At 46.2% G+C, this 16,610-nt stretch overlaps 2 non-coding genes across 2 annotated transcripts; both read right to left on the bottom strand.

The window, feature by feature from the left end:
• Positions 1 to 13,520: 13,520 nt before the first annotated feature.
• Positions 13,521 to 13,602, bottom strand: TRNAS-AGA (transfer RNA serine (anticodon AGA)). The gene has a single exon. It is a non-coding gene; the product is annotated as a tRNA-Ser (tRNA).
• A 445-nt stretch (positions 13,603 to 14,047) lies between these two features.
• TRNAA-AGC (transfer RNA alanine (anticodon AGC)) lies at positions 14,048 to 14,120 on the bottom strand. Its single transcript has one exon. It is a non-coding gene; the product is annotated as a tRNA-Ala (tRNA).
• Positions 14,121 to 16,610: the final 2,490 nt, after the last annotated feature.

Raw genomic sequence — 16,610 nt, 5'->3', positions numbered from 1 at the left:
TCTGATGAGTAAAAAAGAGGAAACCTTGGGATAACAAAGGCCTATCAATTAATTCTCAGTATTTCTAGACTGCTATACTACTAAATGAAAACACTGCATGCATACCTCCCGGACCGGCACAGCACCTGTAATCTCCACACTGTGAAATTCTTATGGCGCCTAATTGCTGACAGAATGGAGAAGACTGTAACCAACCAACAGCAGTCTTCTCTATCAGCTGATTGACTGCAGCGGTCATGTGACATAATATTGTCTTGTGGCTGTCGGGGGGACACAGTGTGCAGATTGGAGCAGCAGCGGTCCGGGATGTACTTATGCAGCTGTTCTTCATCTGTGCAGCCTCTGACTGATATAGATGATATATTTTGTTCCATCCTAACAAATTTCCATCATCTGTAAGATCAGATTGACCGGACACAAATCTGTGAGTGTAAGCTCTTCTTCAGGCCGTGTTCAGACAAGCGTCAGTCTCATCCAGAAATCTCAGACGACTCTCACCCACAGTGCGATCTGATTCATATGTCTATATACAATAACGTACATGATGGAATACAGTTTCCGGGGTTAATAATAGAAATGTAAAAATCGGACGTCACACGGATGATCTCTGTGGGATGTGATGTTTTTACATCCCCATAGACGTGATTGGGTGAGTCTCATCCAAGACTCAGAAGTGAACACTGCTCGCTGGAATTATTTTCCCATTTCCATGTCAAAAATCTGTTATCTGAGCAGCTCACCTGAGGAAGTCTCCAGACCCGTCTCCTGGTGGTGGACGATATATCAGAACATTACAGTAATCACCGATGAGGGAGGTTTCTACAATCAGAGATCGTCCGGATCCATGGAAGCTCCGGATTCTCCTTATGAAGATCCGGTGGGTCACCAGGCTTTATGTAAAGTATCCAAGATAGATCCCTCCAGATGGAAGAAAACTATCCCGATAGTGGCCCAGGCCTTTAGATGATTTACAGGATATCCACCAATAGGTGGCACTAGAGAGGTGGATTATTTCTATCATATACTCACACAGAAAATGATTTCTACAATTGATCTGTCACCTATATAGAGGGGACAGGGTTAGTCGGTCCACCTACTACAGCCTCCCATTTTTAGATTGAATTTGTTTTTTTTCAAGCAAAAAACCTCCTCCTCTGCTGGGTGTTCTCCTTTTTTTTGTTGCACTGGGAGACATCCGTCTTTTGGTTCGTTCTCCAAATTGGTGTCGGCGGTGCCGGAGGAGGAGAATTTCTCTGGTGATTTGGAAAGAGTTTGGACTAATGTACGTTACAACCTTCAAGAGGCTAAAAAGAAGTCCAAGAAGTATTTTGACAGGAAACGTAAGGAGGTTTTGTTTACTGTGGGTGACATGGTTTGGTTGTCCTCAAAGAATCTGCGGTTGAGGATTCCTTCTAAGAAACTGGGTCCTAAGTTTGTGGGGCCATTTAAAGTGCTTCAGGTTGTTAACCCGTCTGCGGTTAGGTTGGATGTCCCTACTTCCTGGAAGATTAATCCTGTGTTTCATGTTTCCTTGTTGAAAAAGGCTGACGTATCTGATAGGGCGCCACTGTCACAGTTCCTCCTGTGATGGAAGACGGCAAATATGAAATTTTTCGTATCTTGAATTCTAGATGGCATAGAGGGAGATTACAGTATCTTGTCTCCTGGAAGGGATTTGGTCCCGAAGATAACTCATGGGTAAGGATGGATGATGTCTCTGCTCCTAGGCTTGTTAGAGCTTTCCACAAGAGGTTTCCGGATAGGCCCAGGCCTGGAGGATCCGGAGGATCCTCATAAAAGAGGGGTTACTGTTAGAACCCTCCTATTTGTTTTTTCCATCTTGTGTTTTGCGGTCACGTGACCATCTGCCTTTATATTCCAGCTCCGCCCTTCTGGCTTTGCTGGACTTCAGTGTTTGACTGTTTCTCTAGCCAATCTCTGTCTGTTCGCTTGGTCCTTCTGGGACCTCTAGTACATTTTTGTCATTTTATCTTTTTCTGTTCTGCAACAACTTTCTCTGTTTAGGAGGTGTCCCTTTTTTGTTCCAGTCTTTAGTTCTTTTAGGGACCCCTTCCCTTTATTCTATAGGTCTTCGTTTAGACTAGCTGAGGACTAAGGCGGTCCGTTCGCAAGGAACAGGCAGCCTGCTACATCGTAGGGATTCAGCTTAGTCTTACTGTAGGGATAGCTTTCCCCTTTCTTTCCTTAGTACTTGTTGCAGATCATAACAGTAAGCTCCTGACTGGACCAAGGAAATGCAGTGGATGTTGTGTATATGGACTTTTCAAAAGCTTTTGATACGGTTCCACACAAAAGGTTGATACATAAAATGAGAACAATGGGGATAGGGGAAAATATATGTATGTGGGTTAAGAATTGGCTCAGTGATAGGAAACAAAGGGTGGTTATTAATGGAAAACACTCAGACTGGGTCTCAGTTAACAGTGGGGTACCACAGGGGTCAGTATTGGGCCCCCTTCTTTTTAACATATTTATTAATGACCTTGTAGGGGGCATACAGAGTAATACTTCAATATTTGCAGATGACACTAAACTCTGCAGGATAATCAATACAGAGGAGGACAATTTTATATTACAAGAGGATCTATGTAAACTAGAAGCTTGGGCTGATAAATGGCAAATGAGCTTTAATGGGGATAAATGTAAGGTAATGCACTTGGGCAGAGGAAATACAATGTATAATTATATGCTTAATTGTAAAACACTGGGCAAAACTGTCACTGAAAAAGACCTGGGTGTATTGGTGGACAACAAGCTCACGTTTAGTGGCCAGTGTCAGGCAGCTGCTGCAAAGGCAAATAAAATAATGGGATGCATTAAAAGAGGCATAGATGCTGATGAGGAGAAGATAATTTTACCTCTATACAAGCCACTAGTGCGACCACACTTAGAATACTGTGTACAGTTCTGGTCTCCGGTGTATAAGAAAGACATAGCTGAACTAGAGCAGGTGCAGAGAAGAGCGACCAAGGTTATTAGAGGACTGGGGGGTCTGCAATACCAAGACAGGTTATTAGAGGACTGGGGGGTCTGCAATACCAAGACAGGTTATTAGAGGACTGGGGGGTCTGCAATACCAAGACAGGTTATTAGAGGACTGGGGGGTCTGCAATACCAAGACAGGTTATTAGAGGACTGGGGGATCTGCAATACCAAGACAGGTTATTAGAGGACTGGGGGGTCTGCAATACCAAGACAGGTTATTAGAGGACTGGGGGGTCTGCAATACCAAGACAGGTTATTACACTTGGGGTTATTTACTGTGGAGAAACGAAGGCTTAGGGGTGATCTTATTACTATGTACAAGTATATGAGGGGACAGTACAAAGACCTTTCTACTGATCTTTTTACTCTGAGGCCAGAGACGGGGACAAGGGGGCATCTTCTACGTCTGGAGGAAAGAAGGTTTAATCATAATCACAGATGCGGATTCTTTACTGTAAGAGCAGTGAGACTATGGAGCTCTCTGCCGCATGATGTTGTAATGAGGGATTCACTACTAACATTTAAGAAGGGCATGGATGTATAATATTACAGGTTATATATACTAGATTCCTTGATAGGGTGTTGATCCAGGGAGCTAGTCTGATTGTCGTATGGAGTCAGGAAGGAATTTTTTTCCCCAATGTGGAGCTTAGTGTTTGCCACATGGGTTTTTTTTCCTTCCTCTGCATCAACATGTTAGGCTATGGGTTGAACTAGATGGACTTAGTGTTAGAATCTATATTGTTTTACTACCGGCCATCTTGTTGTGGTTTGCTGGCTTCTAGTCTTTTCCTCTGGTGCTGGGTTTCTTGGCCACATGATCTCTGCACTGTTTATTACCCAGCACCTGGCTCCCATTCCCCGCTGGACATCAGTGTTGTTACGCTTGTGCTCTGGCTAAGTTGCCTAGTTTAGTTCTTTGTGCTTTGGACAATTGATATCCTGGGACTTCTTGTTCCACTAGTTTTGTTCCCTTTAATCTTCATTTCTGCAACTAACTTTTCTTTTAGGAGGTATCCTGTTTTTGCTCCCAGTCCTTAGATCTTTTATGGACCCCTTTTCCCCTTCCCACAGGTCTTCATTTGAGTTCAGTGCAGGAGTTTCGGTGGGGCTATTCACAAGGAATAGGGCACCCACTCCAGCATAGGGTTAAGCTGAGTCTCAGTTCAGGGACAGCTCTTCCCTCCTATTCCTTAGCTCTAAGTTGCAGAACATAACACTTAGTCTTCCTTCAACCTTAAAAACTATGTTACTATGTTACTATGTTACATGCAGGCAAAGCACCTGACTAGGTGGGCCGAACACCAGGGTCCAGAAACAGTGTCTGTGGGAGACAACACTGCTTGTTCCACTGTTGTGCGTGGATGCCAATCCCCTGTCCATGGCGCAGTGAAGATGCCTCCTTCCCTGCACCTGTCATTGCACACTCTCAACTAGCAACATCAGCAACGACGTCCACATCCTTGTCCCAGCGCAGTGTTCAGTTGTCCCTACCCCAATCCTTGGAATGGAAGCACAAATACGCAGCCAATGCCCCATAGGCAACACTACTAAATTCACACATATCACAAATGCTTGCTTTCGAAATGTTACTTTTTAGGCTCGTGGAGACGAAAGCTTTCCGCAACCTGATGGCAGCGGCCGTCCCTCGGTACTCAGTCCCCAGCCGCCACTATTTCACCTGGTGTGCCATCCCCGCATTACACAAGCACATGTCCCAGAACATTAGCCGTGCCCTCAACAACGCAGTTACCGGGAAGGTTCACCTAACCACGGACACGTGGACAAGTGCTTGTGGACAGGGACGATACATCTCGATGATGGCATACTGGGTTAATATAGTAGAAGCCGGGACCCAGTCATACCTTGGGATGGAAAACATCCTCCCGAGGCCGAGGATTGCGGGTCCTGGGTCAATCAGGGTTGCCCCCACAGTCTACAGTTCCTGCACCTCATCCTCCTTCTCCTCTTCAGCCTCCATCTCCGAAATTCCCACAACAGTCACAAGCTGGAACACTGCCTCGGCCAAGCGGCAACAGGCTGTGCTGAAGCTAATATGCTTAGCTGACAAACCACACACCACTGAAGATTTGTGGACAGCTCTGAAAGAGCAGGCAGATCTATGGTCTGTCACGGCTGAACCTACAGCCAGGCATGGTCGTGTGTGACAATGGCTGGAACCTAGTGACGGCTCTGAAGCGAGGCGGGTTCACACACATTCCATGCCTGGCCCATGTGCTTAACCTCGTGGTTCAGCGGTTTCTCAAAACCTACCCTGATCTGCCGAATCTGCTTGACAAAGTTTGCTGCATGTGTGCCCTATTTAAAAAGTCAGCTCCAGCTTCAGCCGCACTTGCGGTGATTCAGCAGCGGTTGCAGCTTCCAGCTCACCGACTGGTGTGCTATGTCCAAACACGTTGGAACTCAACCTTGCAGATGTTGGGAAGGATTTATGAGCAGCACAGGGCAGTTGTTCAGTACCAGCTTCAAAACGTCCATCAGTATACATGTCAGCCTCCGCACATAAGAGCTGAGGAGTGGGCATGGATGTCAGACATCTGTGCAGTCCTCCAAAACTTTGAGGACTACACCAAGATGGTGAGCAGTGATGACGCCATAATTAGCGTCACCATCCCGCTTCTCTGTCTTCTGAAATGATCGCTGCACACAATTGAAGAGGAGGCATTGCAGGCCGAGCACGATGAGATGGTGCAAGGAACTATACAGGGTGTTTCCACACAGCCCAGTCTCATCTCATCCCAAAGTGGAATGGGTGACGATAAGGAAGATGAAGAGGAGAATGAAGAACAGGAGCTAGTTTCCTGCGCTATAGATGGTACTACCCGCACAACTGTCATAGCATCTGTTCAGTGTGGATGGCCTGAGGATGGCCTGAGGTGAGGGAGGAGAAAGAGTATGAGGAGGAGAGCATGGTCAGTTGTCCTCTTGGTGAGGACATGGAAGTCTTGCCTGTTAGCAGTCTGGCACACATGGCTGAGTTTATGTTATGCTGCCTTTCCCAAGCGCCTCGCGTTTTCCAAAATTTGTGTGACATGGTTGGTGACACTTCTAGACCCACGCTACAAGGAGAACTTTCTATCTATTATTCCCATGGCGTACAGGTCTACAAAAATGGGGCAGTACCAGAAGGCCCTTGTTGCAGAATTATTAAAAAAATTCCCATCTGAAAACGCTGGCGACAGAGGTCACAGTTGGTTGGACAACCAAGGAGTACAGGCGAGAGAGACACAAATGCAGTCCAGCAGAGGCAGGGGCACACTATCAAGGTTCTGGGACAGTTTTCTCAGACCCTCCCATTGCACAGACCTTGATGCATGGGGTATTCTCACAAGGAGGGATTATTTTACGAAGATGCTGAGGGAGTACCTTGCCAACCGTACCAATGTCCTCCATGATTCCTGTGTGCCTTATAATTATTGGGTATCCAAGCTGGACACGTGGCATGAACTGACTCTTTACGCCTTGGAGGTCCTGGCCTGCCCTGCCGCTATCATTTTCTCAGAGCGGGTTTTTAGTGCCACGGGGGAATTATAAATGATAGGCGCATCCGCCTATCAACTGATAATGCTGACAGGCTGACTCTGATTGGGCCAGACTGCTCAACACCAATGAATGATAGCAGTATAACATAAACTCAAATCCAGTTTCTTTTTTTTGGGAGGTCTATTCTCATGCACCTCTTCACACCCAGACATGGGTATACGCATCCTTATTTTGTCTCTTTGCTGTTGTCCTCCTCCTTCTTCTCATCCTCATCCTCCACCAGCATATCACCACCATATCTACCATAGCACCATATCTACATCTCTTGCAAGGGGCATTGGAGTGCCTCCAAATTTTTGGCAGCCATTGCGACGCGACCCCTGGGCCGTGTGTGTAAGGGAATACCCGGAACCGAGTCTCTGTGTAATGCTGGGGTTGTAGTCTCCGTGGCGGCGACCCGGTCCCGTGGCTCAGGATGGTCAAACCAGTGGCGGATCTGTCTACTTGGTTTTTGTAATACTTAAATGTCCGAATACACCACCCATGGATTGAGGTCACTGAGAACCGCCGCTGTGGGCAGACCGCTGAGGCTGATGTTGTGTGCACAGCAGGGTGTAGTACAACTCCCCACGGGAGGAGTATAGCCTCAGGGCAGTGAGTGCAGATGGTGGGGGTGATGGTGCGCGGGAACAGCAGTAATGACTCAGAGTCCAGTGATGCAGTTCAGGGTCTTTACTCACAGTTTTACACTCCAAGCCACTTCTGCAGATGATGGCTGCCCACGTCGTGCTGTGCTCACCAGGTGAGGGGCTCGGCCAACTCCCAGGTACCTTTGGAGTGCTTTTCCGGACCCCCTTCGTGTGTCCTTTCTCTGGCCTGTTGTACCCCACAATTGACCACGTTTCTGTCCAGCTGCCTCGGACCTTGGTGGCCAAACGTATGTTCCGTTTCCCTGGGTCCTATGTGGTGCCTTCCTAACGGGTGTAGTGAGGGGCCGTGCATGTACAATGCCACGGCCTCCGGTTGCTAGCTGAGGGTAGTTGCTCTCCTCCACTAGATGAGGGATCCGGTTCCCTTTTCTTGGCCTGACCCCCCTACTCCGGTGGGCACGGCGGGCGTGCGGTGGGGGCTGGCCGGTCCGCACCCCTGGGGTCCCTTCGGTCTTCTCCTAGAGCTTCCTCCATTCCTCTCCTCTCCTTTCCTCTCCTCCAGGACCAGGCCTTGAGACTTGGCCTGCCTGCGGAGCAGAGCCCATGCAGAGCCTCTGCTCCCTCCCACCTCTTCTACTTTTTCCTCCTTCTACTACTCTTCTCTTTCTCCCTGACTCTAAGATGGTGCCCACCATATATACTCCTCTATACAGTGCACCCTGGATCTACTTTCCCCACCCACACACTACCGGGTTCCCCCTTTCTAGATGTTCCCTCCCACTCCAGCCAGGGACAGGGACAGTTGTGCTCACATCGCCCTGTCCCCCGGAAATGTGGTGTAGTGCATGTGGGTGTTAGGGTCCTGAGCCACACTCCATCCTTACCTGGAAGTTAGATATCACACCTCTGGGTGAGATGCAACACCTCTGTAGCGACCGAACCCTCGGGGCGCTACACTTGCATTCACTGCATAGGCAATAACAGTATGGGAGACTAACTTCCTAATAATTGGAATCTTTTTTTCATGAGGCCCTCCTCTACGTCTCTTGCAAGGGGCACTGGAGTGCCTGCAAATTTTTGGCAGCCCTTGCATTCACTGCATAGGCAATAACAGTATGGGAAACCCACTTCCTAATGATGGGGACATTTTGTTACTGAGGCCCACCTCTATGTGTCTTTAATTTGGTATTGGGGTTTTTCCAAATTTAGGCAGCCGTTGTACTCACTGCATACGCAAGAACAGTATGGGAGACTCGCTCCTTTCTAATGGGAACATGTCATTACTGAGGCCCGCCTCTATGTGTCTTTAAATTGGTATTGGGGTTTTTCCCAAATTTAGGCAGGCATTGTTCTCACTGCATATGCAATAACTGTATAGCAGAACCGCTTCTTTCTAATGGGAACATGTCATTGCCGAGGCCCTCCTCTATGTGTCTGCAAATTGGTATTAAGGTATTTCCAAAATTTAGGTAGCCGTTGGTACTCACTGCATATGCAATAACTGTAGAGGAGAACCGCTCCATTCTAATAGGAACATTTTGTTACTGAGGCCCTCTTCTATGTGTCTTGAAATTGGTACTGTGGTATTTCCCAAATTTAGCCAGCCGTTGTACTCACTGCATATGCAAGAACAGTATGAGAGACCCGCTCCTTTCTAATGGGAAATTTTTTTTTACTGAGGCCCTCCTCTTTGTCTTTTCAAAGGGGTATTGGGGTGCACAAATATGTTAGCCCAGCTGAAAACTGTTTGGTTGATTTGATAAGATATAAAATTGACTTTCCTTTGAGCTAGTTGAGAATCTGGAGCATTACACTTGTTTGTTCTATGAAACTCTCAAAATGGCCAGAAAAAGAGAACTTTGATGTGAAACTCGACAGTCTATTCTTGTTCTTAGAAATGAAGGCTATTCCATGCGAGAGATTGCCAAGAAACTGAAGATTTCCTACAACGGTGTGTACTACTCCCTTTCGTACAAGTGGCAAAGAAAAAAACATATCTGAGACTGGCTAATAAAAGGAAAAGATTAATATGCGCAAAAGAACACAGACATTGGACAGAGGAAGATTGGAAAAAAGTTTTATGGACAGACGAATCAAAGTTTGAGGTGTTTGGATAACACAGAAGAACATTTGTGAGACGCAGAACAACTGAAAAGATGCTGGAAGAGTGCCTGACGCCATCTGTCAAGCATGGTGGAGGTAATGTGATGGTCTGGGGTTGCTTTGGTGCTGGTAAAGTGGGAGATTTGTTCAAGGTAAATGGGATTTTGAATAAGGAAGGCTATCACACCATTTTGCAACGCCATGCCATACCCTGTGGACAGTGCTTGATTGGAGCCAATTTCATCCTACAACAGGACAATGACCCAAAGCACACCTCCAAATTATACATGAACTATATAGAGAAGAAGCAGGCAGCTGGTATTCTATCTGTAATGGAGCGGCCAGCGTCGTCACCAGATCTCAACCACATTGAGCTGTTGTGGGAGCAGCTTGACAGTATGGTGCGCAAAAAGTGCCCATCAAGCCAATCCAACTTGAGGGAGGGGCTTTAGGAAGCATGGGGGAAAATGTTTCAAGATGACCTCAGCAAATTAACAGCTAGAAGGGCTGCAATGCTGGAATTGCTGCAAAGGAGCATTCTGTGACCAAAGCCAAGTCTGAAGGAGAAAATTATTCTTTCTAATAAAAATCATTATTTCTGACCTTGTCAAGGTCTGGACGATATTTTCTATTCATTTTGCAACTCATGTGATAAATAAAAGTATCATGGAAAACACAAAATTGTCTGGGTGACCCCAAACTTTTGAACGGTAGTGTATGTGTGGTCAGTACAAAGGACGGCACATGACTTATTCCTTCCAAAGACCATATTAAGGACCAGGGGGCTCATTACAGGCAGGAAGAAAGGTGATTCTGGCACCTAAACAGGAAAGGGTTCTTTACAGTCAGAGCAGTCAGACTGTGGAATGCCCTACCCCAAGAGGTAGTGTTGGCCGACACTATAACAATCTTTATACAAGGGCTGGACGATTTCCTCGATACATTATATTATACATTTTCCATAAAAAAAGCATTTTTGAACCTTAAACCTTCTACTAAAGATGTAAAATAAAAAATGGTTAACATTATTCAGGTGCAGACATACAAATTCACAATTGTGATCGCTAACCGCGAGTCACTTACAAACCAAGCCTTAAAAAAACTTGAAAAAGCCTCATCTGATGCAGCTCAGAAGAGCTTTGTGAAGGCCAAGCCTTTTACCAGTGGGGAAAAAAAGTTCTACCGATAGCAGAGTCCATCCTGCTACTTTAGGTCTACCAATCCAGTGGATCAATGAGAAGTCCAACAGAGGAAGGAAACTGAAATAAAGAAAATTCAAACATGAGGACATTTAAGTCTTTATTACCTTCCTCTTCTTGGTTCAAAGCTGATTTGTTTCCCTCTTCTTTTCCATTCATATGATGGCGTTGTAGAGATGACCAATCCATCCTTCTACCATTTTCTGGATTTCATCCATGGCTCTGTAGTTTCTATCTTCTTCTCCATCCCAGTTGTAGCTTTGCAGACATTTCCATCCTTGTTCCACATCTTGAACTACTATTGAGTTCCCTTTAAAGAAAATAATTAGCTTAGTGGGGACCCCCCCATTTGTATGGACACCTTTAGACCTCAGAATGTTGGTAATTTCTGAGAATGATTTCCTCAGTCTTAAAGTCTCTCGGGAGACATTTTTATGTTCTCATATGGTGCAGGTAGTTGGCTATTTTTCTTCAAATATTCCATCAGGCTGTCCTTAGTTTGGTAAAAGTGAAACCTGACAATCACTTCTCTAGGTGCTTCTTTAGAGATGGTGTGGCGTCCCTGAGGGTTCGACCGCCACAGGGATGGTGCACTTCTTTAATGGAGTGTAGTGTTCCTCCTCTGAGGTAAGAACAGTGTGATGGTCAGGACCCAACCTCCACATCCAACACTACACTTCTCCCACCAGAGGGGGCTATTACGCACCAGCTGCTGCCCCTACTGGAGTTGGGAGAGAGGGGAACCAAGAGATAGGGGAACCAAATTAGTGGATGAGGTTGGAGGATTCACATTTTAGTGACACTTAATGATTCATATATAATACACAGCCATTTTTGTGGCTTGGTCTTTTTGGTCTTTTGTTTTTGGTCTTTTGATGGTTCTTTGACTGTTCTTGGATCGTGACCTTCCTCCCTGAGCGTGGATCCTGTGTGGACCTGCAGAGGATTGAGGCATGGCCCTCGTACCCCGGCCTTGGGTCAAGGGGCAGGTTGCAGATAATGAATGTCTCAGCCCGGTCAAGGACCATGACCAAGAAGGCCCGGAGCTTAGGAGTGTAGCTCCACAGCAAATGGATCCCAGGGGGATGCAGACGGAGCGGTATACGCCACCTGTCCTCGCTAACCTGATTTATTCAGAGGGATTCTGGCTGCAAGAGAGGTATCGGCCCCCGATACCTGACCTTGCTACTCTACGTCCTGGTCAGGAAAGCCCGGTAGGCCCTGAGGATCCCACCGGGTATCGGAAGGAGCGGAGCTGCCACCCGTACCCATTTTCTGAGAGAAGTTCAGAGGGAGATCCGGCCTATCTACACACACACACAGACAGGAAAGGACCCGGTCTGATGTCTAGGAACACTCTGGTGCAGGGTCCTGATTGAACACTGGACTTACTCGGAGGTTGTCGGACCCCCGTTCCTGGTGACCGCAGAACTCCGTGAGGAGCAGGGAGAAACCTTGCAGCTGTACTCTTCACCGTAAGTAAAAAAAACCCTGGAAGTTAACCCCTAAGGCCTCTGGACTCTTTATTCTGCATTGCACCGCACTACGCAGCATCAGACCTCCTAGACTACAACCCCCTCCATCCCGTCCATCTGCCCTGAGGCCCTGCTCTGCCTGTGGGGAGTAGTAACAATGACGGCTGCGATAACACCAGGCCTCAGCGGACTGCAGCAGCACTGGTGGCCTTCACCAGGTGCCACAGGTGGCGTAGTCGAGATCAGCCACTCAACCCGGATAAGCCCGTTACATCCTTTTTAATGTGACGGCCCTGGGCACGGAGCGGGTCCGGGCCATGGCTGCACCCCATCTACCACACAGGACCCGGCTCCGAGTCCCCCATCTCCTAGGGTAGGGCTTCCATCAAGCGAGCGTCACAATGGTTTTCGGTTTAGACAACCTATAGGCTCTGTCCACTGTTGAGTCGAGAACACTTGATGATGGTAACGCTTTACGGGTTAAATCCATAATAAATGTTGACGGGTTGTTTGGTGCAATCTTCTTCAGTCTTCAATGTGACTGAGTTTTAGTGTAAGTTCTTTTAGTAAGGTGAGGTCTTTTTCCAGCACCTTCTGTTTGATTATAACTTCGTCCACCTTTTTTTTTTTTCGTTTTCAAGCACTTTAATTTTGAGAGTATCCAAGGAGTTTTGCAGAGTGTCCAACTTTTTTGCTGAGATTACTTTCCATTTGAATAACTAACACAGTAAACTACTTAGTAAGTTGCTCAAGTTATCCTAACACATTTCCATCGTCTGTAAGATCAGATTGACCGGACAGAATTCTGTGAGTGTAAGCTCTTCTTCAGGCCTTGTTCAGACAAGCGTCAGTCTCATCCAGAAATCTCAGACAAGTCTCACCCTTGGAGGATCTGCTTTTATACATCTACATACAATAATGTACATGATGGAATACAGTTTCCGGGGTTAATAATAGAAATGTAAAAATCAGACTTCACACGGATGTTCTCTGGGATGTGATTTTTTTACGTCCCCATAGATTGGGTGAGTCTCATCCAAGACTCAGAAGTGAACACTGCACGCTGGAATTATTTTACCATGGACGCTCACTCCTTATCAAAAACCTGTCATCTGAGCAGCTCAACCGAGAAAGTCTCCAGATCCGTCTCCTGATGGCGGACGTAATATCAGAACATAAAGTAATCACCGATGAGGGAGGTTTCTACAGTCAGAGATCGTCCGGATCCATGGAAGCTCCGGATTCGCCTTATGAAGATCCGGTGGGTCACCAGGCTTTATGTACAGTATCCAAGATAGATCCTTCCAGACAGGAGAAAACTATCCCGATAGTGGCCCTAAAGTCCCATGCCTTGTAAATTACTGTCCAAGCCTTTAGTTGTTTTACAGGATATCCACCTATAGGTGGCACTAGAGCGGTGGATTACTTCTCTTATATTCACACAGAAAATGATTTCTACAACTGATCTGTCAGCCATGTATACAGGACAGGAGTAATTCATCCACCTATGACAGCCCAAAAAGTACAACGGCCTCCCAATTTCAGATTAAATTAGTATTTTTTTTAAAACAAAAAGCCTCACACGTAGTCGGCAGGATTTGAACCTGCGCGGGGAGACCCCAATGGATTTCTAGTCCATCGCCTTAACCACTCGGCCACGACTACAGCTGCATACACCAGATGTGGAGTCACCGGCTCACTATCTACACACACAGCGTTCTCTATTCTGAGGAGGAGACATTAGTGTCACCACCCAACTCCACAATGTGCTCCGAGGAGGAGACATCGATCCTACACGTGAGGTCCTGCCGGCAGCCATGTGATACTTTCCTCTGGTGACATCTGTGACTAGTGTCCTCCTGGGGATCTGCCATTGTTTCTTTGTGTTTGTTGCTTTCTTTTGTGATATTATGGGTGTAATGGACGCACAATGTCCGAGCAGTCACCACTCGGGGCCGTTACCCGGCTGTTGTAAACCTCTGCACAGTGAGACCTTGTAGTTCTCCAGTGATAGTCACCTCGTACTGTAATAGGGAGTAACTGGGGTAATTATGGGATCAGGAGTGAAAAGGTAAAAGTCCAATGCTTTTATAAAAAAAATTAAAGTATTTGGAGGATGCGGGCATCGATCCCGCTACCTCTCGCATGCTAAGCGAGCGCTCTACCATTTGAGCTAATCCCCCATCACTGGGATTTTCTTGAACCACTATTGGTCAGAAAGTAATTTCTTGGAGATCTGTTTAAAACTTCTGTAATGAATTTTCCTATTTTTTATTCATCTCTGCAGACCAAGGTGCGGCCCAATGTCTCCCTGCAGCCTGTAGACGGTGCTGTGCTGGCCAGTGTCTAAAGGTCGTCATTAAAGCTCCAGAGGAATTTGAGGTTGAATCTTCTTGATGCTTTCCCTGATTTCTTTCATTCTAAGACTTCCAGCTTTAGTGTCTCATCATCACATTTCACGCTCTCTAGGTCTGGATGAAGATTCCCTCTTAAGCAGAATCTCAGGGATTGTAACCTATCCATCCTAAGCTGTTTGGGGTTTTGTCAGTCTTAACCGTTGGTGTCTTAGATCCGGGGCCATAAGTTCTCTGCCCTGAATCTCTCTGAGGCATTTTTTTTTCTTCAACTAATAGAAACTTTCTTTCCTGTCTGAGCACTGAGTGCAGGAACTGACGGGGGAGGGTGTGCAGGGCCGACGGGGGAGGGTGTGCAGGGCCGACGAGTATACAAGGTCACTGCTACTGCTGATTTCCAAGGTCAGGACTCCCCCACTGCTGCCACTGGATAAATGCTGATGAAGAGAGTAACTATGTGTATGTGTCATGTCCCACTATCATGTGTGTACATATATACAGTACAGACCAAAAGTTTGGACACACCTTCTCATTTAAAGATTTTTCTGTATTTTCATGACTATGAAAATTGTACATTCACACTGAAGGCAACAAAACTATGAATTAACACATGTGGAATTATATACTTAACAAAAAAGTGTGAAACAACTGAAAATATGTCTTATATTCTAGGCTCTTCACAGTAGCCACCTTTTGCTTTGATGACTGCTTTGCACACTCTTGGCATTCTCTTGATGGGATTCAAGAGGTAGTCACCGGAAATGGTGGGATTTCTTGCCTTATAAATGGGGTTGGGACCATCAGTTGTGTTGTGCAGAAGTCTGGTGGATACACAGCTGATAGTCCTACTGAATAGACTGTTAGAATTTGTATGATGGAAAGAAAAAAGCAGCTAAGTAAAGAAAAACGAGTGGCCATCATTACTTTAAGAAATGAATGTCAGTCAGTCCGAAAAATTGGGAAAACTTTGAAAGTGTCCCCAAGTGCAGTTGCAAAAACCATCAAACGCTACAAAGAAACTGGCTTTCATGAGGACCGCCCCAGGAAAGGAAGACCAAGAGTCACCTCTGCTTCTGAGGATAAGTTTATCTGAGTCACCAGCCTCAGAAATCGCAGGTTAACAGCAGCTCAGATTAGAGACCAGGTCAATGCAACACAGAGTTCTAGCAGCAGACACATCTCTACAACAACTGTTAAGAGGAGACTTTGTGCAGCAGGCCTTCATGGTAAAATACGTGCTAGGAAACCGCTGCTAAGGACAGGCAACAAGCAGAAGAGACTTGTTTGGGCTAAAGAACACAAGGAATGGACATTAGACCAGTGGAAATCTGTGCTTTGGTCTGATGAGTGCAAATTTGAGATCTTTGGTTCCAACCACCGTGTCTTTGTGCGACACAGAAAAGCTGAACGGATGGACTCTACATGACTGATTCCCACCGTGAAGCATGGAGGAGGAGGTGTGATGGTGTGGGGGTGCTTTGCTGGTGACACTGTTTGGGATTTATTCAAAATTGAAGGCATACTGAACCAGCATGGCTACCACAGCATTTTGCAGCGGCATGCTATTCCATCCGGTTTGCGTTTAGTTGGACCATCATTTATTTTTCAACAGGACAATGACCCCAAACACCTCCAGGCTGTGTAAGGGCTATTTGACCAAGAAAGAGAGTGATGGGGTGCTACGCCTGATGACCTGGCCTCCACAGTCACCAGACCTGAACCCAATCGAGATGGTTTGGGGTGAGCTGGACCGCAGAGTGAAGGCAAAAGGGCCAACAAGTGCTAAGCATCTCTGGGAACTCCTTCAAGATTGTTGGAAGACCATTTCCGGTGACTACCTCTTGAAGCTCATCAAGAGAATGCCAAGAGTGTGCAAAGCAGTCATCAAAGCAAAAGGTGGATACTTTGAAGAACCTAGAATATAAGACATATTTTCAGTTGTTTCACACTTTTTTGTTAAGTATATAATTCCACATGTGGTAATTCATAGTTTTGATGCCTTCAGTGTGAATGTACAATTTTCATAGTCATGAAAATACAGAAAAATCTTTAAATGAGAAGGTGTGTCCAAACTTTTGGTCTGTACTGTATACATATTGTGAGGCAGTGATGGGGATCGTATACGAGGGATGGTATATATCCCCCAGAATGTGTACAGAGACCTATTAAATCCATTGGAGTGCATTGCAGTCACAAACTAACCTGCAGCTGCAATGCAGGAATGAAGGTGAGCATTGACCTGCTCAGGCTATCTGGCTAAGGCTGATTAGTAAAACCCGGCAGAGCCTTCATTTCTTGGAGGAGGCTACAGGAAGGCAG

This window comes from Phyllobates terribilis, unplaced genomic scaffold, assembly GCF_046119375.1.
Source record: "Phyllobates terribilis strain yellow unplaced genomic scaffold, ASM4611937v1 Scaffold_3__8_contigs__length_932513732, whole genome shotgun sequence".
Lineage (NCBI taxonomy): Eukaryota > Metazoa > Chordata > Amphibia > Anura > Dendrobatidae > Phyllobates > Phyllobates terribilis.
Note: the sequence above shows the minus strand (reverse complement) of the source record. Positions and strands in the feature narration are given on the sequence as shown.